At 36.9% G+C, this 26,197-nt stretch overlaps 1 pseudogene; it reads right to left on the reverse strand.

Moving 5' to 3' along the window:
* Positions 1-318: 318 nt before the first annotated feature.
* LOC119512502 lies at positions 319-15,037 on the reverse strand (annotated as a pseudogene).
* Positions 15,038-26,197: the final 11,160 nt, after the last annotated feature.

Consider the following 26,197-nt stretch of genomic DNA (forward strand, 5'->3'; position numbering starts at 1 on the left):
CACCCACCAATAAAACTTGTTTACTGTATCAGGGACACAAAGTTACCGAGATCATGAATAACTTAAATTATTGGTCTTTGTATTAGGAATTTGAGCCAAGAAATAAATCACATCAAAATTGATATTTTTTACATGAGTTAACTTGAAAAATATAAGAGGTAAAACTTCCTCTTTCAAAATGAAAACCAAATGGCATAGTTTAGTGTTACCTATTTTCTTTTCAGTTTTCACCAAGTGCTAAGGAAAAGTACCATATAAGTAAGTTTCTTGTTCAAATATGTGGTGTTTGTAAGTTGCTATTATTTTATGTTTTAAGGTTCATATCAAATGAGTTGTAGATCTACTTAAAGTATGATTTCTTCTTTCAAAGGAAGATGAAAGGCTGACAAGGGAGGGAGATGTATACTTGCTAATGATGATGTGCTGGACAGGCTACTCATCACAAGTTTGTCATTGCTGGGAGGACTTCTTCCCTCCACTGAGCTATGGGATGTCATAGGAGCCCTTCATGGAGCTCTTTTTGGAGTTTTGGAAAAAAAGAATGCTCTTGTAACCTTTTTGGAAGTCTTTTTTATTGCTCTAGATGCTCTACTCAATATGCTGTCCATATCTTTCATATTTATTGCAAAGGATCCCGGATTAGAGGTGTAAATAAGATTCTTAGCATCTGCTTTACAAATGGTGTTGGCTACATGTTGACACAGCATCTGTAGCCAGGTTTCTTTTGGGAGTTCCTCTGATGTCACCTGAAAACCGGGCAGCACATTTACCTTCTCTGTCGGTGTTCTCTCCAGCAAGGCAAAAGCATTAAGGCAACCTTCTGTTCCTCTTATGTTCAGCACCTTCTTAATTTGAGAAAGAGGCATTAAACAAATATGCTTAAGTGAAGCTGGAGGTTGGGTCTGGCCATGAGGACTCCTAAAAGGGCCAATAACCTTGTGCCATTTCCTTGCTATCTCCAGGCAGTCATTAAAGAGGAAGAGAGTTACTTATTCTTCTCTGTTGTAGGAGTGATCCCCTAGAGAAATTGTCTCAACTTTTTGTGCTAAGCTTTAGTGAGAAGACAAAAAATTAGCTGGACATCCATCTGTTTCATAAACAACAACAAAAATTTGCTTCTGAGCTGTTTTTCTCTTATCCTCATTAATATGTGCCACTACTTCCTTTAGTGATCCAATAGCTTTTTCTGGAGTGCTTTTGTCAGGATTTTCATCAACTGTATGCTTCTTAAGATCATTTAAAAGTAGTGCAACATTGGGTAACTTCTGTACTGGTCAGATGAAAAGTTCAACTAGGCTTTGGTTTCCACATTCTGGTTTAGCTTGGCTTATCTTCAGAAAAGCATGAAATTTTGATTTCTGATTTTCACATTTAATAGTTGTTTCCTTGCTCATTTCAAATAAGTTTACAAAGGGAGGGTAGATTTTTACTAAATCCTTTGAATATTTAAGGAAGCTGTCACCAATGCTCTTGCTCTCATCCCAATTAATAATATCTTCAAGATCATCCTTTACCTTAGTGTGCACATCAAAGATATCTGGAATGCTACAAAAAATATTTTAATCTCTTCAGGTACAAGGATAGACCAACTGTGCTGTCCTTCCTCTTCTAGGAGAACCTGAAATAGCTGAATAATTGTCACTAATATATTTACATAATTGCTTTCAGTCTGTCTGATATAGCTCTTTTGCAACTTGCCACCTAGCTACTGCTTTTGAGGAATTGGGGTGGAATTTTTAGAAGACTTAGTACAAAACTTTGGTGTTTCTCAATAATTAATGCTAGACTCTGGGATGTTGGAGATATCTAAGAGTGATCCTATAGAAAGGGAATGTTCTGCTGATGGACACTTATGGGGAGGGAGCGGTGACATGTCTGTCTCTCTTGACAGCTGAGCAAGTGTCTCTTTTAAATGACTTTCAGTTGCTCTTTGGAATATGTAGAGAAAGCAGTGACATTGATTTCTTGAGCTCAGGAATATTAGCCTTTACATATAAATACATTGTTTCTCTGGCCCAGGCATCCATTTGAGTGCTTCTCCAGAACCACTCTTGCTTAACATCATAAAGTTTCTCTGAAGGTTCAAGTGGAAGTTCTTTTACTATATTTTCTTCAACTATAACGTAAGTACATTTTCATCTCCAACTGGTAAACAGTTACCTCCTTGCATTTCAGTCATTTTTTCCATATTCATTTTTTCTTCATCTGAAAATTCCAGGAAACTTAAAACATAATCTTGAAATGGAGAAACTTTAAATTCATTTTTAAAGTCATCAACTGCTGCACAGAAATCCTGTTCATTTCTCCCTTCCCAAGCTTTATAAATCCATTCTGGCTTCTTAATAGGGGTACCCAGACTCACAGCAACCCTACATTTTTCTCCTTGTGTACAATTTGCCACCAAATGTGTAACTTTTGAATTAAAGCCTTTTCAAATAACTCCACCCGTGTGGTGGACCAACTGGTGGTCCAATAACTCTATAATCAGCCTTGTGTAAGTCATTAAAGACAGAGTCCTAGAAGTCCATGACTATAGAATACGTTCTCAAATACTGGAGAATCCAAACCTTCAAATTTTCTACTGATTCCAACTTTACAAAGGACACTTTAATTTCCATATTAATAATACTTTTACTAATTTTTCATCCAATTTTCTAGGACAACTTTCTTTTTTTTTAATCTTCATTTTATTGAGATATATTCACATACCACGCAGTCATACAAAACAAATCGTACTTTCGATTGTTCACAGTATCATTACATAGTTGTATATTCATCACCTAAATCAATCCCTGACACCTTCATTAGCACACACACAAAAATAACAAGAATAATAATTAGAGTGAAAAAGAGCAATTGAAGTAAAAAAGAACACTGGGTACCTTTGTCTGTTTGTTTTCTTCCCCTATTTTTCTACTCATCCATCCATAAACTAGACAAAGTGGAGTGTGGTCCTTATGGCTTTCCCAATCCCATTGTCACCCCTCATAAGCTACATTTTTATATAACTGTCTTTGAGATTCATGGGTTCTGGGTTGTAGTTTGATAGTTTCAGGTATCCACCACCAGCTACCCCAATTCTTTAGAACCTAAAAAGGGTTGTCTGAAGTGTGTGTAAGAATGCCCACCTGAGTGACCTCTCGGCTCCTTTTGGAATCTCTCTGCTACTGAAGCTTATTTCATTTCCTTTCACATCCCCCTTTTGGTCAAGAAGATGTTCTCCGTCCCACGATGCCAGGTCTACATTCCTCCCCAGGAGTCATATTCCACGTTGCCAGGGAGATTCACTCCCCTGGGTGTCTGATCCCACGTAGGGGGGAGGGCAGTGATTTCACCTTTCAAGTTGGCTTAGCCAGAGAGAGAGGGCCACATCTGAGCAACAAAGAGGCATTCGGGAGGAGGCTCTTAGGCACAACCATAGGGAGGCCTAGCCTCTCCTTTGCAGCAACCGTCTTCCCAAGGGTAAAACCTATGGCAGAGGGCTCAACCCATCAAACCACCAGTCCCCTATGTCTGTGGTCATGTTAGCAACCATCGAGGTGGGGTAGGTGAATACCCCTGCATTCTCCACAGGCTCATCAAGGGGGCACTACATAGTTTTTTCCTTGTTTTTCTTTTTTTTTTTTTTTAACTTTCCCTTCATTTTTAAATCAACTGTTATGAAAAAAAAGTTAAAAAGAAAACAAACATACAATAAAAGAACATTTCAAAGAGACCATAACAAGGGAGTAAGAAAAAGACAACTAACCTAAGATAACTGCTTAACTTCCAACATGTTCCTACTTTACCCCAAGAAAGTTACCTAATATAGCAACATTTCTGTGAACTTGTTCCTACTACATCCATCAGAAATTAACAGACTGTAGTCATTCCTGGGCATCCCCAGAACGTTAATAGCTTATTTGTTCTTCTTGGATTATTGTTCCCCCTTCCTTAATTGCTCTCTATTGCTAGTTCCCCTACATTCTACATTATAAGCCATTTGTTTTACATTTTTCAAAGTTCACATTAGTGGTAGCATATAATATTTCTCTTTTTGTGCCTGACTTATTTTGCTCAGCATTATGTCTTCAAGGTTCATCCATGTTGTCATATGTTTCACGAGATCGTTCCTTCTTACTGCCGCGTAGTATACCATTGTGTGTATATACCACATTTTATTTATCCACTCATCTGTTGAAGGACATCTGGGTTGTTTCCATCTCTTGGCAATTGTGAATAATGCTGCTATGAACACTGGCGTGCAGATATCTGTTTGTGTCACTGCTTTCCGATCTTCCGGGTATATACCGAGAAGTGCAATCGCTGGATCGAATGGTAACTCTATGTCTAGTTTTCTAAGGAACTGCCAGACTGACTTCCAGAGTGGCTGAACCATTATACAGTCCCACCAACAATGAATAAGACTTCCACTTTCTCCACATCCCCTCCAGCATTTGTAGTTTCCTGTTTGTTTAATGGCAGCCATTCTAATCGGTGTTAGATGGTATCACATTGTGGTCTTAATTTGCATCTCTCTAATAGCTAGTGAAGCTGAACATTTTTCATGTGTTTTCTTGGCCATTTGTATTTCCTCTTCAGAGAACTGTCTTTTCATATCTTTTGCCCATTTTATAATTGGGCTGTCTGTACTATTGTCATTGAGTTGTAGGATTTCTTTATATATGCAAGATATCAGTCTTTGGTCAGATACATGGTTTTCAAAAATTTTTCCCATTGAGTTGGCTGCCTCTTTACCTTGTTGAGAAATTCCTTTGAGGTGCAGAAACTTCTAAGCTTGAGGGGTTCCCATTTATCTATTTTTTCTTCTGTTGCTTGTGCTTTGGGTGTAAAGTCTAGGAAGTGGCCGCCTAATACAAGGTCTTGAAGATGTTTTCCTACATTATCTTCTAGGAGTTTTATGGTACTTTCTTTTATATTGAGATCTTTGGTCCATTTTGAGTTAATTTTTGTGTAGGGTGTGAGGTAGGGGTCCTCTTTCATTCTTTTGGATATGGATATCCAACTCTCCCAGCCCCATTTGTTGAAAAGACCATTATGACTCAGTTCAGTGACTTTGGGGGCCTTATCAAAGATCAGTCGGCCATAGATCTGAGGGTCTATCTCTGAATTCTCAATTCGATTCCATTGATCTATATGTCTATCTTTGTGCCGTACCATGCTGTTTTGGCAACTGTGGCTTTATAATAAGCTTCAAAGTCAGGGAGTGTAAGTCCTCCCACTTCGTTTTTCTTTTTTAGAGTGTCTTTAGTAATTCGAGGCATCTTCCCTTTCCAAATAAATTTGATAACTAGCTTTTCCAAGTCTGCAAAGTAGGTTGTTGGAATTTTGATTGGGATTGCATTGAATCTGTAGATGAGTTTGGGTAGAATTGACATCTTAATGACATTTAGTCTTCCTATCCATGAACATGGAATATTTTTCCATCTTTTAAGGTCCCCTTCTATTTCTTTTGGTAGAGTTATGTAGTTTTCTTTGTATAGGTCTTTTACATCTTTGGTTAAGTTTATTCCTAGGTACTTGATTTTTTTAGTTGCTATTGAAAATGGTATCTTTTTCTTGAGTGTCTCTTCAGTTTGTTCATTTCTAGCATATAGAAACATTACTGACTTATGTGCATTAATCTTGTATCCTGCTACTTTGCTAAATTTGTTTATTAGCTCTAGTAGCTGTTTCGTCGATTTCTCAGGGTTTTCTAGATACAAGATCATATCATCTGCAAACAATGACAGTTTTACTTCTTCTTTTCCAATTAGGATGCCTTTTATTTCTTTGTCTTGCCAGATTGCCCTGGCTAACACTTCCAGCACAATGTTGAATAACAGTGGTGACAGTGGGCATCCTTGTCTTGTTCCTGATCTTAGAGGGAAGGCTTTCAGTCTCTCACCATTGAGTACTATGCTGGCTGTGGGTTTTTCATATATGCTCTTTATCATGTTGAGGAAGTTTCCTTCAATTCCTACCTTTTGAAGTGTTTTTATCAAAAAGGGATGTTGGATTTTGTCAAATGCTTTTTCAGCATCTATTGAGATGATCAATTGATTTTTCCCTTTTGACTTGTTAAAGTGTTGTAATACATTGATTGATTTTCTTATGTTGAACCATCCTTGCATGCCTGGAATGAACCCCACTTGGTCATGGAGTATGATTTTTTTTTTTTAATTCAGTTTTATTGAAATACATTCATAATCCATACAGTCATCCATGGTATACAATCAACTGTTCACAGTATGATCATATAGTTATGCGTTCATCACCACAATCAATTTGTGAACATTTTCCTTACATCAGAAAGAATCAGAATAAGAATAAAAAATAAAAGTGAAAAGAGAATACCCAAACCATCCCCCCATCCCACCCTATTTGTCATTTAGTTTTTACTCCCATTTTTCTACTGATTTTTTTTCAATTTTTTAACTTTGTTTATCAAAAAATTAAAAACAAACAGGCAAACAACAACCAAAAGAACCCCACGACATTTCAAACAAAGCAATGGATTAAGGAAAACAAATAACCTAAAATAACTACTTTGCTTCCAATATGTTCCTACCATACCCCAAGAAAATTAATAAACCATGTCCAAACAGAGGAGTAAGAAAAACAAATAATCTAAAATAACTACATTGCTTCCAACATGTTCCTACCATACCCCAAGAAAATTAACAACCCCTAAGAAAACAAAGGAATAAGAGAAAAAAAAAACCTAAAATAACTCTAATGCTTCCAACATGATCTTAATATATCCAAGAAAGTTTACAAACCATAATCATTCCTGAGCATTCCCATAACATTGAGATTACCCTCCATAGTTTATCTGTTCTTATTAGATTATCATTCCCCCTCCACTAATTGGTATCTCTAGGTCCCCTACATTCTACAGTATAAAACATTGTACATTTTTCACAGAATTCACATTAGTGGTAACAAACAATATGTCTCTTTTTGTGCCTGGCTTATTTTGCTCAGCATTATGTCTTTTTTTTTTTTTTTTTTTTTTTAATCTTCATTTTATTGAGATATATTCATATACCACGCAGTCATACAAAACAAATCGTACTTTCGATTGTTCACAGTACCATTACATAGTTGTACATTCATCACCCAAATCAATCCCTGACACCTTCATTAGCACACACACAAAAATAACAAGAATAATAATTAGAGTGAAAAAGAGCAATTGAAGTAAAAAAGAACACTGGGTACCTTTGTCTGTTTGTTTCCTTCCCCTATTTTTCTACTCATCCATCCATAAACTAGACGAAGTGGAGTGTGGTCCTTATGGCTTTCCCAATCCCCTTGTCACCCCTCATAAGCTACATTTTTATACAACTGTCTCTGAGATTCATGGGTTCTGGGTTGTAGTTTGATAGTTTCAGGTATCCACCACCAGCTACCCCAATTCTTTAGAACCTAAAAAGGGTTGTCTAAAGTGTGCGTAAGAGTGCCCACCAGAGTGACCTCTCGGCTCCTTTTGGATTCTCTCTGCCACTGAAGCTTATTTCATTTCCTTTCACATCCCCCTTTTGGTCAAGAAGATGTTCTCTGTCCCACGATGCCAGGTCTACATTCCTCCCCAGGAGTCATATTCCACGTTGCCAGGGAGATTCACTCCCCTGGGTGTCTGATCCCACGTAGGGGGGAGGGCAGTGATTTCACCTTTCAAGTTGGCTTAGCTAGAGAGACAGGGCCACATCTGAGCAACAAAGAGGCATTCGGGAGGAGGCTCTTAGGCACAACCATAGGGAGGCCTAGCCTCTCCTTTGCAGCAACCATCTTCCCAAGGGTAAAACCTGTGGTAGAGGGCCCAACCCATCAAACCACCAGTCCCCTATGTCTGTGGTCATGTTAGCAACCATGGAGGTGGGGTAGGGGAATACCCCTGTATTCTCCACAGGCTCCTCAAGGGGGCACTACATCTTTTATTTTTCCTTGTTTTTTTTTTTTTTTTTTAACTTTCCCTTCTTTTTTAAATCAACTGTATGAAAAAAAACTTAAAAAGAAAACAAACATACAATAAAAGAACATTTCAAAGAGACCATAACAAGGGAGTAAGAAAAAGACAACTAACCTAAGATATCTGCTTAACTTCCAACATGTTCCTACTTTACCCCAAGAAAGTTACCTAATACAGCAACATTTCTGTGAACTTGCTCCTACTATATCCATCAGAAATTAACAGACCGTAGTCATTCCTGGGCATCCCCAGAACGTTAAATAGCTTATCTGTTCTTCTTGGATTATTGTGCCCCCTTCCTTAATTGCTAGTTCCCCTACATTTTACATTATAAGCCATTTGTTTTACATTTTTCAAAGTTCACATTAGTGGTAGCATATAATATTTCTCTTTTTGTGCCTGGCTTATTTCGCTTAGCATTATGTCCTCAAGGTTCATCCATGTTGTCATATGTTTCACGAGATCGTTCCTTCTTACTGCAACGTAGTATACCATTGTGTGTATATACCACATTTTATTTATCCACTCATCTGTTGAAGGACATTTGGGTTGTTTCCATCTTTTGGCAATTGTGAATAATGCTGCTATGAACATTGGCATGCAGATATCTGTTCGTGTCACTGCTTTCCGATCTTCCGGGTATATACCGAGAAGTGCAATCGCTGGATCGAATGGTAACTCTATATCTAGTTTTCTAAGGAACTGCCAGACTGACTTCCAGAGTGGCTGAACCATTATACAGTCCCACCAACAGTGAATAAGAGTTCCAATTTCTCCACATCCCCTCCAGCATTTGTAGTTTCCTGTTTGTTTAATGGCAGCCATTCTAACCGGTGTTAGATGGTATCTCATTGTGGTCTTAATTTGCATCTCTCTAATAGCTAGTGAAGCTGAACATTTTTTCATGTGTTTCTTGGCCATTTGTATTTCCTCTTCAGAGAACTGTCTTTTCATATCTTTTGCCCATTTTATAATTGGGCTGACTGTACTATTGTCATTGAGTTGTAGGATTTCTTTATGTATGCAAGATATCAGTCTTTTGTCAGATACATGGTTTCCAAAAATTTTTTCCCATTGAGTTGGCTTCCTCTTTACCTTTTTGAGAAATTCCTTTGAGGTGCAGAAACTTTTAAGCTTGAGGAGTTCCCATTTATCTATTTTCTCTTTTGTTGCTTGTGCTTTGGGTGTAAAGTCTAGGAAGTGGCTGCCTAATACAAGGTCTTGAAGATGTTTTCCTACATTATCTTCCAGGAGTTTTATGGTACTTTCTTTAATATTGAGATCTTTGGTCCATTTTGAGTTAATTTTTGTGTAGGGGGTGAGGTAGGGGTCCTCTTTCATTCTTTTGGATATGGATATCCAACTCTCCCAGCCCCATTTGTTGAAAAGACCATTATGGCTCAGTTCAGTGACTTTGGGGGCCTTATCAAAGATCAGTCAGCCATAGATCTGAGGGTCTGTCTCCGAATTCTCAATTCAATTCCATTGATCTATATGTCTATCTTTGTGCCAGTACCATGGTGTTTTGGCAACTGTGGCTTTATAATAAGCTTCAAAGTCAGGGAGTGTAAGTCCTCCCACTTCGTTTTTCTTTTTTAGAGTGTCTTTAGCAATTCGAGGCATCTTCCCTTTCCAAATAAATTTCATAACTAGCTTTTCCAAGTCTGCAAAGTAGGTTGTTGGAAGTTTGATTGGGATTGCATTGAATCTGTAGATGAGTTTGGGTAGAATTGACATCTTAATGACATTTAGCCTTCCTATCCATGAACATGGAATATTTTTCCATCTTTTAAGGTCCCCTTCTATTTCTTTTGGTAGAGTTATGTAGTTTTCTTTGTATAGGTCTTTTAAATCTTTGGTTAAGTTTATTCCTAGGTACTTGATTTTTTTAGTTGCTATTGAAAATGGTATCTTTTTCTTGAGTGTCTCTTCAGTTTGTTCATTTCTAGCATATAGAAACATTACTGACTTATGTGCATTAACCTTGTATCCTGCTACTTTGCTAAATTTGTTTATTAGCTCTAGTAGCTGTTTCGTCGATTTCTCAGGGTTTTCTAGATGCAAGATCATATCATCTGCAAACAATGACAGTTTTACTTCTTCTTTTCCAATTAGGATACCTTTTATTTCTTTGTCTTGCCGGATTGCCCTGGCTAGCACTTCCAGCACAATGTTGAATAATAGTGGTGACAGCGGGCATCCTTGTCTTGTTCCTGATCTTAGAGGGAAGGCTTTCAGTCTCTCACCATTGAGTACTATGCTGGCTGTGGGTTTTTCATATATGCTCTTTATCATGTTGAGGAAGTTTCCTTCAATTCCTACCTTTTGAAGTGTTTTTATCAAAAACGGATGTTGGATTTTGTCAAATGCTTTTTTAGCATCTATTGAGATCAATTGATTTTTCCCTTTTGACTTTTTAATGTGTTGTAATACATTGATTGATTTTCTTATGTTGAACCATCCTTGCATGCCTGGAATAAACCCCACTTGTTCATGGTGTATGATTTTTTTAATGTGTCTTTGGATTCGATTTGAAAGTATTTTGTTGTGGATTTTTGCATCTATATTCATTAGGGAGATTGGCTGGTAGTTTTCCTTTTTTGTAGCATCTTTGCCTGGTTTTGGTATTAGATTGATGTTAGCTTCATAAAATGAGTTAGGTAGTGTTCCATTTTCTTCAATGTTTTGAAAGAGTTTGAGTAAGATTGGTGTCAGTTCTTTCTGGAAAGTTTGGTAGAATTCCCCTGTGAAGCCATCTGGCCCTGGGCATTTATTTGTGGGAAGATTTTTGATGACTGATTGGATCTCTTTGCTTGTGATGGGTTGGTTGAGGTCTTCTATTTCTTCTCTGGTCAGTCTAGGTTGTTCATATGTTTCCAGGAAATTGTCCATTTCCTCTACATTCTCCAGTTTGTTGCCATACAGTTGTTCATAGTATCCTCTTATAATTTTTTTAATTTCTTCAGGATCTGCAGTTATGTCACCTTTTTCATTTATTATTTTGTTTATATGGGTCTTCTCTCTTTTTGATTTTGTCAGTCTAGCTAGGGGCTTGTCAATCTTGTTGATCTTCTCAAAGAACCAACTTTTGGTGATATTTATCCTCTCTATTGTTTTTTTGTTCTCTATGTCATTTATTTCTGCTTTAATCCTTGTTATTTCTTTTCTTGTACTTGGTTTAGGATTGGTTTGCTGTTCATTTTCTAGCTTCTTCAGTTAATCCATTAGTTCTTTGATTTTGGCTCTTTCTTCCTTTTTAATATATGCGTTTAGTGCTATAAATTTCCCCCTTAGCACTGCTTTTGCTGCATCCCATAGGTTTTGGTATGTTGTGTTCTCATTTTCATTCGTCTCTATATATTTAGCAATTTCTCTTGCTATTTCTTCTTTAACCCACTGATTGTTTAGGAGTGTGTTGTTTAACCTCCAGGTATTTGTGAATTTTCTAAGTCTCTGGTGGTTATTGACTTCTACTTGTATTCCATTGTGGTCAGAGAATGTGCTTTGAAGAATTTCAATCTTTTTAAATTTATTGAGGCTTGTTTTATGTCCCAGCATATGATCTATTCTGGAGGAAGTTCCATGAGCACTAGAAAAGTATGTGTATCCTGGTGATTTGGGATGTAATGTCCTGTATATGTCTGTGAAATCTAATTCATTTATCAGATTGTTTAGGTTTTCAATTTCCTTATTGGTCTTCTGTCTGGTTGATCTATCTATAGGAGAGAGTGATGTGTTGAAGTCTCCCACAATTATTGTGGAAACATCAATTTCTTCCTTTAGTTTTGCCAGTGTTTCTCTCATGTATTTTGTGGCACCTTGGTTGGGTGCATAGACATTTACGATTGTTATTTCTTCTTGCTGAATTGCCCCTTTTATTAGTATGTAGTGGCCTTCTTTGTCTCTCAAAACATCCCTGCATTTGAAGTCTATTTTACCTGAGGTTAATATTGCTGCACCTGCTTTCTTTTGGCTGTAGCTTGCATGAAATATTTTTTTCCATCCTTTCACTTTCAGTTTCTTTGTGTCCCTGTGTCTAAGGTGAGTCTCTTGTATGCAACATATTGATGGTTCATTGTTTTTGATCCATTCTGCGAATCTATATCTCTTAATTGGGGAGTTTAATCCATTTACATTCAACGTTATAACCATGAAGGCATTTCTTGAATCAGCCATCTTATCCTTTGGTTTATGTTTGTCATATTTTTCCCCTCTGTCTATTAATATCCTTTATTGCACCCATACCGAATCTCTTTAGTACTGAACCTTTCTCCAAGTTTCTGTGTCCTGTCTTTGTTTCTCTGTCTGTAGGGCTCCTTTGAGTATCTCCAGTAGGGCAGGTCTCTTGTTAGCAAATTCTCTCAGCATTTGTTTGTCTGTGAAAAATTTAAGCTCTCCCGCAAATTTGAAGGAGAGCTTTGCTGGATAAAGTATTCTTGGCTGGAAATTTTTCTCACTCAGAATTTTAAATATATCATGCCACTGCCTTCTTGCCTCCATGGTGGCTGCTGAGTAGTCACTACTCAGTCTTATGCTGTTTCCTTTGTATGTGGTGAATTGCTTTTCTCTTGCTGCTTTCAGAACTTGCTCCTTCTCTTCTGTGTTTGACAGTGTGATCAGAATATGTCTCAGAGTGTGTTTATTTGGATTTATTCTATTTGGAGTTCGCTGAGCATTTATGATTTGTGTATTTATGTTGTTTAGAAGATTTGGGAAGTTTTCCCCAACAATTTCTTTGAATACTCTTCCTAGATCTTTACCCTTTTCTTCCCCTTCTGGAACACCAATGAGTCTTATATTTGGACGTTTCATATTATCTATCATATCCCTGAGGTCCATTTCGATTTTTTCAATTTTTTTCCCCATTCTTTCTTTTATGCTTTCATTTTCCATTCTGTCATCTTCCAGGTCACTGATTCGTTGTTCAACTTCCTCTAGTCTTGTACTATGAGTGTCCAGAATCTTTTTAATTTGGTCAACAGTTTCTTTAATTTCCATAAGATCATCCATTTTTTTATTTAGTCTTGCAATGTCTTCTTTATGCTCTTCTAGGGTCTTCTTGATCTCCTTTGTATCCTGTACTATGGTCTCATTGTTCATCTTTACTTCTTTGAGTAGCTGCTCTAGGTGCTGTGTCTCTTCTGGTCTTTTGATTTGGGTGCTTGGGCTTGGGTTATCCATATTGTCTGGTTTTTTCATATGCTTTATAATTTTCTGTTGTTTTTGGCCTCTTGGCATTTGATGAACTTGATAGGGTTCTTTTAGGATTTGTAGACCAATTAAAGTCCTTATCTCTAATTTATCAGATCTGCAGCTTCGTGGAGTACACTTTCTCTAACTAACCAGCAGGTGGCGTCCACGAGCCACCTGTTCTCCACAAGCCAGTTCTCCCCTGCTTAGCCTTTTTGGTGAGTGGGGGAGTGAGTCTTGTGGGGTCCAATTGGTGTACCAAGCTTGCATGTGTAGTTGGTGTTGCCTGCCCTGTATATGGGGCGTGTTTCTTGGCAGTCAGGGAGGGGGGTGGCTGTAACAATCAAATCTCCCTGGTAATCCTAGAGTTTTAAAGCTGCTTCAATAGTCTAATCCTTCAGTTCATTCCTGCCACAGTTTGTCTCTGCCACTGACCCACAAGTCCTTGGTATTGGCGTATGGCTCCTGAGACTTGCGAGTGGGCCCCTCTTCCAGGCTGTGCACCCCGGGTCCTCTGTTGAGGGATGACTGTGCTATGTCACAGGTGAGTGCCATCCCCCCAGGGCAGTTCTGGGCTGCTGGGCTGTGTAGGGAGGCTCCCAGTCTGCTCAAATGATGGCTGAATGGGGCTTTGTTAATTCACACTGCTCTACCTTCCCAACTCTGGGACAGTCAGCTGAGGTTGCAAGGAAGGCTGATGTCCATGCCCAGTTTTGTGGTGTGTGCCTGTTATTTGAAGCGCTTCCATCACACTGGGTTGTGTGGGGCAGCTCTGGGCTATGGGGCTGGCAATGGGCAAGAGTGTTTCCTGTCCACCAGGATGATGGCTGTGAGTGGACACCCCCCTTTTCTTGGGAAGTTGTGGTGTTTAGTGAATTTTCTCAGCCACTGGATTATTGCCTTTTGTCTTAGAGCTCTCTTAGTTCTGCTCTTGTCTTGACCTGCCCAAATTGCAAGTCTCTGAAGCTTTCTGTATTGGGCTTCTTAGAGTAATTGTTTTAGAAAATGAGAAAAGGATTAAAAAAAAGGGCCCTCCTCAGAGATCTAATGGGTTATTGAAATGCTAAGAGACAAAGCAATTAGGGCCATTAAGGAAAGGTCCACAGGGCAGAGAGATCAGCTTTTCTTCAGGATTTGCATATGAGCCTCAGGGCCTGAGCTCTGCCCTTCCCCTTTCTATGTTCACCAGAACTCCAAAAATCCTCCGCTTTTATTTTGGAGTTTTTCGTGTTGTTTTTTTCTATGTCTGTCTCCTCTCTGCTGGGCTGGCTGCTCTCAGATTCTCTGATGTCTGGTCTCAGTCTATCTATAGTTGAAGTTTGGATCAGTAGAATGAGTTTCTGATAAGGGCTGCCAGTGCAGTTCTCCCTTCTCCTCCCCAGAGCTGACAGCCCCTCCTCCCACGGGACTGAGCCTGGCAGGGAGGGGTGCGGGTCCTCTGGCCACAAAAACTTACAGATTTCGCTGATCTCAGCAGTTCCATGTTTTTATGAGTGTTGTATGAAGTATGCCCAAAGTCAGATTGCTCTGTGGTGTCCAGTCCACACAGTTCCTGGCTTTCTACCTACTTTCCTGGAGGAGTAACTAAAACATACAGCTCACCAGTCCGCCATCTTCCCCGCCTAGGACAACTTTCTTTTACCTTTATACCAGGGATTTCCATTATTTTTAATAGTCTGTGAACAGGAGACTTTATGGCTTTTTAATTTTTTTTTGTTTTCCAGCTTCCTGAACCAAGAACACCCTTGTTTCAATATGAGGAATTTCTTCAACACATGAAGTAGATCCAGGAAATAAATTTTCCTTGGAAGTTTCAGTAACTTTAGAATAAAAAATGGAAGAGTCTGCTAAACTAGTTCTCCCAGTGGTGGATGTTGATACATTATTGTCAGTTATTGTTTATACTCTTCTACTTTGGCACTCTCAAAAATAGTCTTCAAGCATGGATTTCTCTCCCTGCTTCTGCTATTCTTTGCTGGTTGCCACCACAGCCAATTCCTAGTGTCCTTTTCTTTCAATCTGAAGAATTTCCTTTAGCATTGCTTGTAGGGCAAGTCTAGTAGTGATGAACTCCCTCAGCTTTTGTTTATCTGTGAATGTCTTAATCTCTCCCTCATTTTTGAAAGACAGTCTCAGTGGAAATAAAATTCTTCGCAGGCAGTTGTTTCCTTAAGCACTTCAAGTACTTCAACCCACTGCCTTCCTGCAGCCATGGTTTCTGAGGAGAAATCAGCACTCAGTTTAATTGAGACTCCTATGTACATAGCATGTGGCTTTTCTCTTGTAGTTTTCAGAACTCTCTCCTTGTCTTTGAATTTATAGTGTAATCAGTATATGATGGGGTGTATTTTTCTTAGTGTTTATCTTGTGTGGTGTTTTCTGAACTTCTTGGATAGTCATAGTCATTTCTTTTGCTATGTTTGGGAAGTTCTCTTTCATTATTTCATTGACTATTCCTTCACCCCTTTCTCTCCTTCTTCTCCTTTTGGGACTTTCATAATGCATATACTGGCGCACTTAATGGTGTCCCACAGCTGTCTTAGTGTATTTTCACTTTTAATATTTCTTTTTCCTTTCTGCTCCTCAGCCTAATTCATTTCAAGTATGTTGTGTTCAAGTTCACTGATTCTTTCTTCTGCCAACTCCAATCTGCTTGTGAAACCCTCCTGGGCATTTTTCATTTCAACTATTGTTGTCTCTAATTCCAGTAGTTCTGTTTGGTTTCTTTTTATAATTTCTCTCTCTTTACCTAGACTCTTGTATTGCTAGTTCATTATTTTTCTGATATCCGTTTAGTTCCTTCATCTCCTTGAGCATTTTAAAGAACTTTTTTAAAGACTTTCTTTTTATATGTCCACATTCTCATATTCTTTTTTGGTGTTTTCTGCATCTTTATCCTTTTCCTTTGGATGGGCCATCATCTCCTGTTTCTTTTCTTTCTTTTTTTTTTTTTTTTTGTCTTAACCTCTTTTCTTGCACACTGTACATTTTAATATTTTATAATGTTAACTCTGAGATTTACTCCCTGGGATGTCTGTTGCTTGATTTTGTAACCAGCTGGTGATAAGGCAGAAATTTTCTTGAGCTTCAGCCCTCCTATCTATAAGTTCTGCCCAAAGCTGGTGCATCATACAGGGTTTTCCCTGTCTTTCTGGGCCTCTGTCTTGCACCAGGCTTTTGCTTAATAGTTGTTTTGGAGTTTCCCTGTTCACAGGAATGTGGCTGTCCTCTTTGCTTCCCAGGATACTGATCTCACTATTCAAAGTATTTGAAGCCAGCAGGCCTTTTTCCCAGACTATCTGCCTCTATAGTTTTTACATCCCTTTTGTTGTCTCACACTGCTTTCCCCTGGAGTTCATTTTCTGGGAGGAAGGTCACCCTGAAAGAACTTTCCCAAGTTGGCATTTCCCAACCAATGCAGGGCCAGGGACCCATGAAGGGGATACAGATTGCCCCCAAAGTGTCTTGGGGAGGGGATCAGCAAGGGTGCCAAAATCTCTGATGTCTCCCCAAAGCTGAGCTTTCCTGATTTGCTCAGCAAGTGCAGCCCTCTAGGTAACCATCCCCTCAAATCCCGAGGAAGTGCTGTGTCTTTACATTTCTTACACCTCTGCCGCTGTCTGGGGAGGTTTGAAACAATGGCTGCTGCCACCTTTGTTTGGGGCAGGTTCAATCAATAGCTGCCTGAGAGCTGGGACCCAGCAATCCAAATTCACTAGTCAAAATCTGTGATCAGCGATTGGTCATGCCCACCCTGTTCTTGGGGAAGAGGATTTTTACATCTTTTTCTGTCACCAGCAGCTGGCCAGGAAATGGACTCCACGGCAGCCTGCTGTGAAAGTGGGGATGGGCACTGGTAGCCCCTGCACAGACAGAGCAATTTATAGTGCTTTACCATAGTTTATCAGTCTTTTCCTCCCACTCATCCCTGGGTGCTATATAGTGTTCTGGCCTCTGCATTTCAAATTAGTTGTTTCAGAAAATTCCTGCCTATTTAATAGTTGTTTTGGTGAAAAGATTGAGTCCTGCAGCTCCCTACACCTCCATCTGCCCTGGAAGTCTCAATTTAGTAAAATTTAAATAGAGTTTTCTTGTTATATATATATATATATAATATATATATATATGTATATATATATGTATATAAATAGTGGTCCTATTTCACCTCTCTTCCCCCAGATTCCTTTTCCCACCCTCAAAAGTAATCTGGGGTGGGGGTGCATCTATCTAGACTTTCTCTCAACATTCACGGAAATGTGTGTGTATGTGTGTATGTGTATATATATGTATACACATACACACACACACACACATAAATGAGATAATGCTATTGTTTAATGACTTGCTTTTTTACTTTAACAACATACAAGTTTCTCCCCATGTTACTACATATGGATCTTCCTCATCCTTTTCAAAGATTATATAAATATTCAGTAAATTAAAAAATCACAACTCATTTTATTTTTCCTATATTGATGGGAAATTATATTTATTTATTCACTTATCATTGTTCAAAAGATGACTACTTGTATTTTGGATATTTTTGAGCACATTTATTAATTTCTGTCACATTTTCAGCAACTGTAAGATACAGATAATATTACTAACTACATCATTGACATGGTCGAGAAGAGTAAAGAGTTAATGTACAAAAAATGCTTAGTGAAGTAGCACATAGTAAACTCTTGATAAATCTGAACTATTTAACTATTTCATGATAACTATTTTTAGCATATGTTAAGCACTCTGTTACTCACTGGGGTGGTAGTGAACTAAAAATCCATGGAGCCACAGTCTAGTGGGTCAGAGAGAGAGAAACTTAATAACGAAAATAAAAAAAAATATAATCATATAGCTATATCATTAGAAACAGTGATAAGAGATATGAAGAATAGATACTTTACACAAACTATACATGATAGGAAAAAGTAAAACAGAGGAACCCAATTTAGTTTGGTGCTGTGTGGTTTGGGGAAGATGTCCCTGAAGATGTTGTATCTAAGCTGAATTTTGTATGATGACTAAGAGTTAGCAAGGAAAAGTGTAGTGGAAAAGGGGAGGAAGATGCATTCCAGGCAGTATGTCTGGAACTATGAGAACATCAAATTCATTATCTGGCTTCCTTTTCAGCAGTCTAATGGCTTCCTGGCAACTCTTTCAATTTTTCTCCTCTTTATTCTTGACATGCTGCCTAAAGTAACCATTTTGTTTTCATGGTCACAGTAATTTTGCTGGGCTAATGGATCCTCCATCTGAACTTTAAGGTTATTTATTTCCTTTCTCAGGTCTGTTTTCCCCTCCTGGTTCTATCATGCCCAGATTACTGCTCCCATAGTCAACATAGGGCTACCAGGCAAGAGCCAACCTGTGCTCACAAGAGCTCTTCAGATGTGCCATTTTCCTGTATATTTCTTCTGCCAGCTTCTCTGGTATGCCTAGATTTTGCTATCAACAGAGATCTTGCAGAGTTCATTACTTGGAATGGACATTGTGGGACTCTGAGCAGCCCTTTATAACCCTTACTTTCCATTCCAACTTTTCTAGTTGTCACCTTTGGTATTTACAATATCTTTAGTTTCATACAACTGATGTGTTAGGTCTCCTCACTTTTTTTGCTATGACTCACAATAACAAATATTCCTGACCATATATATTTGTATATATGTATGCATATTTATGTATGAAAAATACCCAGATGCAGAATTGCTAAAGATTATATGAGCATAAATGCTAAATTAACATTTTAGTAGCTGCTGTCTAATTACCACCCAAAAAAGCTGTAAAAATTGACATATCCACCAAATGGGCATATAAAAGCCTCATTTTCTCCCATTTTCAATATTTCCAATCTGATTTTTTCAAACTTTAAAGGGTTTGCCAATATGACAGGTAAAAAATTGCATCTAATTATTGTTTCATTTTACACGTCCCTGATTTCCAAAAAAATGATCATCTTTCCTTGTGTTTATGAATCATTTTTATTTCTTGTGTTAGCAGCTTTTTCAAATTCTTTGCCAATTTTCTTACAATATTGTTTACTGATTTCTCAATGATTTCTAGGAAGTCTTTGAATATTAAAGTGATTAAGTTTTTTCTGTCATATTTTATGTGTTCCAAATAGTTTTCCAGGTATGCCACTTGATTTTAAACTCTGTTTATGGTATTATTCACAGTACAGAAATTTCAAATTCTTAGTGAGTAAAACTTTTAAGGATTATATTTAAAAATTTTTATTTCTTATTAAGAAGACCCCACTCAAATATTTCACTTCACTTAAAAATTTTTGCTAATATTTTTATTTTTTAAAAGGCTTTTTGGAAGCTTAAATAATTCTGAACTCAATTTTATGTTTTCAGAAAATTGTTTTCGGACTATTTATTGATCCTTTCTTTACTTACTTGGAGTTTTGCCATTACAACATTTTAAAGTTACATAAAAGTGAATCTGTTTATGGACCATCTCATTCTTTCATTTATTTTTGTATTATCACACCAATAACACATATTTAAATTGCTGTAGCTTTACAGTATATTTTGATATTTGTCAGTCCAATTCTCTATTGATTATTTTCCCTTTCCCACATTTTATTGGTTATTCTAATGCATTTGGCTTTGCAGGTGAATTTTAAATTTAGTTTGTTACATGTTATAAAAAGTTATGATTGAATTTTATTGGATTAGTCCTAAGTCATTTTATTTTTAAGGAATAAAACCCACAACTCATATTAACTTAAACTCTTCTAAAATATAACTGACAGTAACAATAAAGGAATTTATAAAAGAATACTGGAATATCTCAGAGAATTGGAGTAACTGCTTATTGATTAAAATGAGGAAGAGCAGTGACTATGTTTTTTTCTTGTATTTCTTAGCAGCAGAGCCCTTGGACCTACTGTCTAGGACTTTGACATTAATAGCAATTCAGGAGCCTTCAACTCACCAAGTTCCAGGTTCCTGGGAGGGAGAATTTTATTTTCTCAGCTTGGATTCTGTGTCTTCCCCTACATCATCTCCTGTGATCAGGTAGCAGATTTTGATAGCATAGGTATCACCAGAGGGCTCTCTTGTTGGAGACATCCCAAAGTCATATCCATTTACTCATGTTGAGGCGATTTCATTGCCACTGTTTCCCAGAATCTGGGTTCTTCAGGTTATGTCTGTTCTTTCTCTAGTTTGTTGTTGTCCCATCTCACAATTCTGCAACTTATGGACTAAATTAAAATGTAATCAACATATATTCTTTTTTATTTTAATTTTCATTTCATTTTTTGGAGTAATGAAAATATTCAAAGTTTGTGGTGATGAAAGCACAACTACATGACGATACTGTGAACAAGTGATTGTACACTTTGAATGATTGTATGTTATGCAATTATATCTCAATAAAATTGCACTGTACTCATCATAAAACCACTGTATCTTATATATAATGGTCAAGGGAAACAGGAGGGAAAAGAAGGAAAAAAATATAATTCTTCATTAAAAAGATAAAGAGAAGGGAACGGTGATTATAACCAATCAGTAAGCAAGGAAAAATAGAAAAAACACACAACCTGCATTTATATTATTGGTCACAAGACTTTCTTGAATTTTCACTTTTTTCTGACACTGGCCATTCTGTGTTCTCCTTATCTTAGGACCTCAGTTGATTGTGACTTTTCCTCCTATTGGATTGATTTTATTCCTAAGGTGTCTAAGTCATTACTATTCCTGCCCATTAAGGATTTTGGGTTCTCTTCTCTTAATTTTTAACACGGAATTTTTAACAAGGAATTTTTCTGGCAGATCTTGGTGTTGTGGCAGCTTTAAGGGAAATGTGATCAGATCCTAATAGTTTTTTTGGTGTTAACGGTGTACTATGTTGTACTATATCTCAGCTTGGTTCACCAATTACAACAGGAAAGTTAAAAAAAAAAAGAGTATAACATGGGCACAGCATCGGCTGCAGTCTCCGAAAACTCCCTAAAACTCTCAGTTCCCATTTCAGAGCAGCAACCCTATTTCCTCCTGAAAGTCAGTCATGCTAGCCGAGATGCTGTGACCCCTTCTCTTTGTGCCATGAAGATTCTATAGTGGCCTAGTGGCAGTCTGTACCAAATCAGTAGAATCTTCACTGTGTTTTCTGCTGTAAGTCTTCTTTCCTAAGTATTAAAACTTCCAGAACACTTAGTTTTTTACCCTTATTTTTCCTTCACCATGATTGTCTTATTTACTTATTTTTGAACTAATGTTCTCTAATTTTTTTTTGCAAGCTGTTTCAAATCCTTTTTGTAATTAGTCAAGGTAAGTGTAAATAAGTAGAGTTGCCAATCTTACCTCTGTCACTTGATCGCTGGTCAGAGCATCTGCCACTGGCCAGAGAATTGGGACAGTCAGACCCAACCTGGCACCAAAGCTGAGATGCAGTGATAAGAGTACATCAGCATTTCCCATCTGGTGGTTTACAGACTCCCAGGGTGCAAGGGTGTACCCAAGGAGCTTATGTTAAAGACAGTAGTGGCATCTGGTTAAATTATTTAACATTTTTATTTTTTCTTTTGGAAATGGAAAAGTCTTGGCACCTTTGAGTGTGTACAGGGTGAGCATACTTTGTGGCAAATGGCAATCAGATGACTGAACTTATAAACTTTATTTTATGTTTTTTGACCACTATATAGTTTTAATTTATTTTATTCTTAGTTGTGTGTCATTTAATTAATACCCATAAAGGACTATTGCTAAATATAAGAAACATAATGAAGCCTGATGTTGAAATATAACACTTGAATTAATGAAAATAATTCAGCATATTCACTTCAAGATTATTTTATTAAGCCTGTAAGTTGTATTCAGCTAATCAAAACTCTTATGTAGCACATTAAGCATTCTTTGTATTAAAAGAGAAAAATTTTCATGATTATTTCCAACAATGTGTTATTTACAGAGAGCTACATTTATGTTCCAAATCAAGCATGATATAATCATTTTAAAAATTTATTTAAAATAGTTAAACATTTTATGTAACTTAAAACAAATTAAATAGCATGTCACTTGTTAAATATGAAAATGTCTTTTTATATTATAAATTATTAAAGATGGTAAAAAATGTATCTTAAATGCTATATTTAATAATATAGTGATCTAATTTTTAACTTATAATCATTTATTTATAGTGTTTTAAAAAAATTAAAAAATAATTTTTAAAATTGCTGCAGGGAACCACAAGATATCATTGTGAAAGCCTTTCATAAGTCAAAATTAATTAGAAACTGATTTGGCCTATTGTCTCACTTTCATTGTGAAATGTGTCCCTCATTCAGAGGCACTGTTATATAGGAGGCCTTCACAGTGTGTAAGACATTTGGTAGATCCACCAAAGGTAGTGCTGGCAGATGTGCAATGAGCAGGGGAGCATATCTAAATCTCAAATATGTCTATTATTTAAGGACAAATTGCTGCTTCCTTGATGCTGGAGGATGAAGTCACTTTCCACTTGCAAGCTGGGAGTTCAAAATTGGAGTAACCGGGTCAGACTTGGAGAGTAGAGTTCGATGGTATTGAGCCTATGAATGTCTTCATTTCTGGCCATTATGGCCTTATAATTTATTAGCCCATTTAGCAAGCGCTAGACTTTGCCAGAGAAATAGAGTGATTGACAGCAACAGAATGGCTCTCCTGACTTTGATTATTAAGAGTCTCATCTGAAGTGGGGGAATTTTAGTGAGAGTCAATGTATGACAATCAATTTCAGACTTGGCATCCTTTCTGGATAGGCCATTCTACAGTGACAGCTTCTTCTCTATTCGGTGGAATTTAGGTTTAACCTCAGCATGTAGGCCTTACTTAAACATCTAGCTTACTTGCTTCTTTTATTTCCAGGGTCTATTAGCCCGATGCTGTCAATGTATTGGACTGGTGTGAGGTATTGTAGGATGATGACCTGGTTCAAGCCCCTATAGATTAAACGGTGTCAGTATCACAAAGGTGAAAGTTGTCATATATCCCAGGCAGAAAGAAGAGGCAAACTGCTTCCATGCTCTCTATGTATTAAAATTGAAAATGCATGGTGTCTGGGTATCTGGACATGCAAGAAACAGCAAGACATGTGGAAGGGTTTCTCAGGGTTGTCCAGTTGTTCTAGTTCCTCCAGAGTATTCACATCCTGTGGCTCAAGATCCCACTTTTTTCCACCAATATTCTAATTTTCATGTAAAATATCTGGAAAGGTTATGAATTCAGCAGGTATTTTAATTTGTCAGCTCAACTTAGTTTCCAGTGGTCTCAGCTTAGTGAATACAGGCAGTAGGAGAGTCATTTGCCACAATCTTAAAATGGCCTTTACTCTCATTACATGTTTTGAGTCAAAGCCTGGGGTATGTAATTTGTCTTTCTCTCACTCTAAATTATCCAATGTCATCAGAAGCAAATACTCATACTGCAGTTCTGAATTTCTCCATCCTCTGAAAATTCTAACATCACTGCTATAGCCCAGTCCTCCAGAGCCTCAGTTTTTGGTTCCTTAATTTTCCATGCTCTTTCTCAGCCTTGAAAAGGTTATGTTTTATTATTTTTTTCTTGATTGTATTTTTTGAGCTTTTCCTGAGCTTTGTTTATGTTGTTGGCATTTTCAAAAAATCAACTTTAAGTCTTATTAATCAAGTGTATCTTTTGCTTTACAGTTTATTAATTTCACTCGTCTTTATGCATTCTTTCTACTTAATTTTGTTTTAACTTTTTCATTTGATAGTTTGTTATTTTATCATTTTATCAACTTCTTGAATTGAATTCTTAATCAATTTATATTCACTTGTATTTGACATATATTGAAGGTGATAATATTTGGGTAATGTCCCATAGATTTGAAAATATAGTGCTCTTATTGTCACATTTCTAAAGAGTCTGCTTTCTCATTAGACTTCTTATATTTTACAAAAGAAAAAAAATCTTGGTAGATAACTTTTTCCCCAGGTCTTTTATTATTAAATCTAGTTTCATGGCATTTTGATTTATTACAAAAGTATTCTAAGCAGCCAGGCCATGCACTATCTGTTACTCCTCTGCATGGAGGTAAGATGTTTGCCCCATGATCCAATAAGTGTTCTCCTACCTTCACAATAAATATTTTTCAAAAAAGAAAAAAATAAAATGAATGAAAAAAAATCAGCTGAACTAAAATGTGTGCTGGCAAAAGCTCCTTCCTCCTTCTGGCAACAGTTTGTAGATCTGCTCTGGGTACTACATTTTGAGTAGTACTGCTCTAAAATATTAGAAATTTTCTTGAGGCCAGTTAGTCAACTTTATAACTATTTTGATGTTGCTTGAAAAAAATATGTGCTCTCTATGTGGTACAAAATACTATAAATTGAATAAACTCAAGTTTATTTATCATGTTATTCAAATCCTCTGTGATCTTATTCTTTTGTCAATTTGATATATAAGTTTCTGTAGAAGTAACATCAAAGGCTGCTCTATCATTGTGGATAAGACAATTTTTCTTCATATTCTCAATACATTTCAATATTATGCTGTTTGTTGAATGAAGTTTCATAACTGTTAAATCTTGGTGGTTATAGTTATTATCAAAATAAAATATCCCTTTTATTGTATTGAATGCCTTTTGCTTTAAATTTGATTTTGTCTTTTGTCTATATTGCCAGTCTCACTATCTTTTGGTAGACTTTACCCAACATAACTTTATAAATTCTTTTATATACTTTTTATTGTAAAAATTTTAAGGTTATCTCTTGTAAATAACATATATCTCAATTAATTTTTTTTTTTACCCAAGTTGAGAGGCAATCTTTTTCTAGGGGAAATTAATCCATTCATATTTATTGTGGTTACTGATGTATTTGTACTTGGTCTTGCCACCCTATTTTACCATGCTTTATTGTAATTTTTGTACATTTCTCTTTTTCGTTGGATTTATCAAACTTTTAAAAAAATTTTTGTTTGTTTGTTTGTTTTGCTTATCTCTTCCCTTACCAGTTCCCCTTCAGTACAGTGGTTCTGCAATGCTAGTGTGCAGAGTAAAAATCACCCACAGTACTTTTTAAATGCAGATTCCTGGGCTCTTCCTCCAGAGATCCTGATTCTATATATTTGGGATTTATTGCCTGTGAACCTGCATTTTAAAATTATTCCACAAATGGTTCTATAGCAAATGATTTGATGATTAAACATTTAGAAGTAATGCCCTAGTCTGAAAATCAAGCCTCATGTTTCTGTTTGTCAAGGTATTTTTAACAAATAATCTAAACTTACATAGTTTATTCATGTCAAGAAATTGCCTATTTCTGTAACCTCCTATCTCTAAATGAGTTTTTTTAAAGCCTCCCTTTAATTACCTCTCAACTTCCATTTTTGAACTAATTTAAGTTGTATACTTTAGTTTATTTTACATTAAACTTCTACTTTTTAATGAAAACCTTTTTTATTGAATGAATGTACAGTTCACTGCCATAGTATCAGCAACTATATGAATGAAGTGCCTATAGTTTTCAATAGTTTATTTTGTCATTGTTACTTCTACTTTAAAAAAAACTTTTATAGTATATATCATACATTAAGAAAAAAATGCATAAAATATGAATTACAGTTTGACTGATGCTCCGGTTTGCTAATGCTGCTGGAATGCAAAACACCAGAAATGGACTGGCTTTTATAAATGGGGTTTATTTGGTTACACAGTTACAGACTTAAGGCCAGAAAGTGTCCATCAGCAAAGGATACCTTCACTGGAGAAAGGCCACTGGCATCTGGAAAACCTCTGTTAGTTGGGAAGGCACATGGCTGGCGTCTGTTTGCTCCCAGGTTGCATTTCAAAATGGTGTTCTCCAAAATGTCTGCATCAGCTTCCAACAGCCATCTTCAAAATGTCTCTCTCAGCTCCTGTGCATTCTTCAAAGTGCCCCTCTTGGCTGTACCAAGCTCACTCCTTCTGTCTGAGCTTATATAGTGCTCTAGTAAACTAATCAAGGCCCTTGCTGAATGGGCAGGGTCACACCTCCATGGAAATTATCTAACCCAGGTTATCACCTACAGTTGGGTGGGTTGCATCTCCATGGAAACATTC

Source organism: Choloepus didactylus, chromosome 2, assembly GCF_015220235.1.
Source record: "Choloepus didactylus isolate mChoDid1 chromosome 2, mChoDid1.pri, whole genome shotgun sequence".
Taxonomy (NCBI): domain Eukaryota; kingdom Metazoa; phylum Chordata; class Mammalia; order Pilosa; family Megalonychidae; genus Choloepus; species Choloepus didactylus.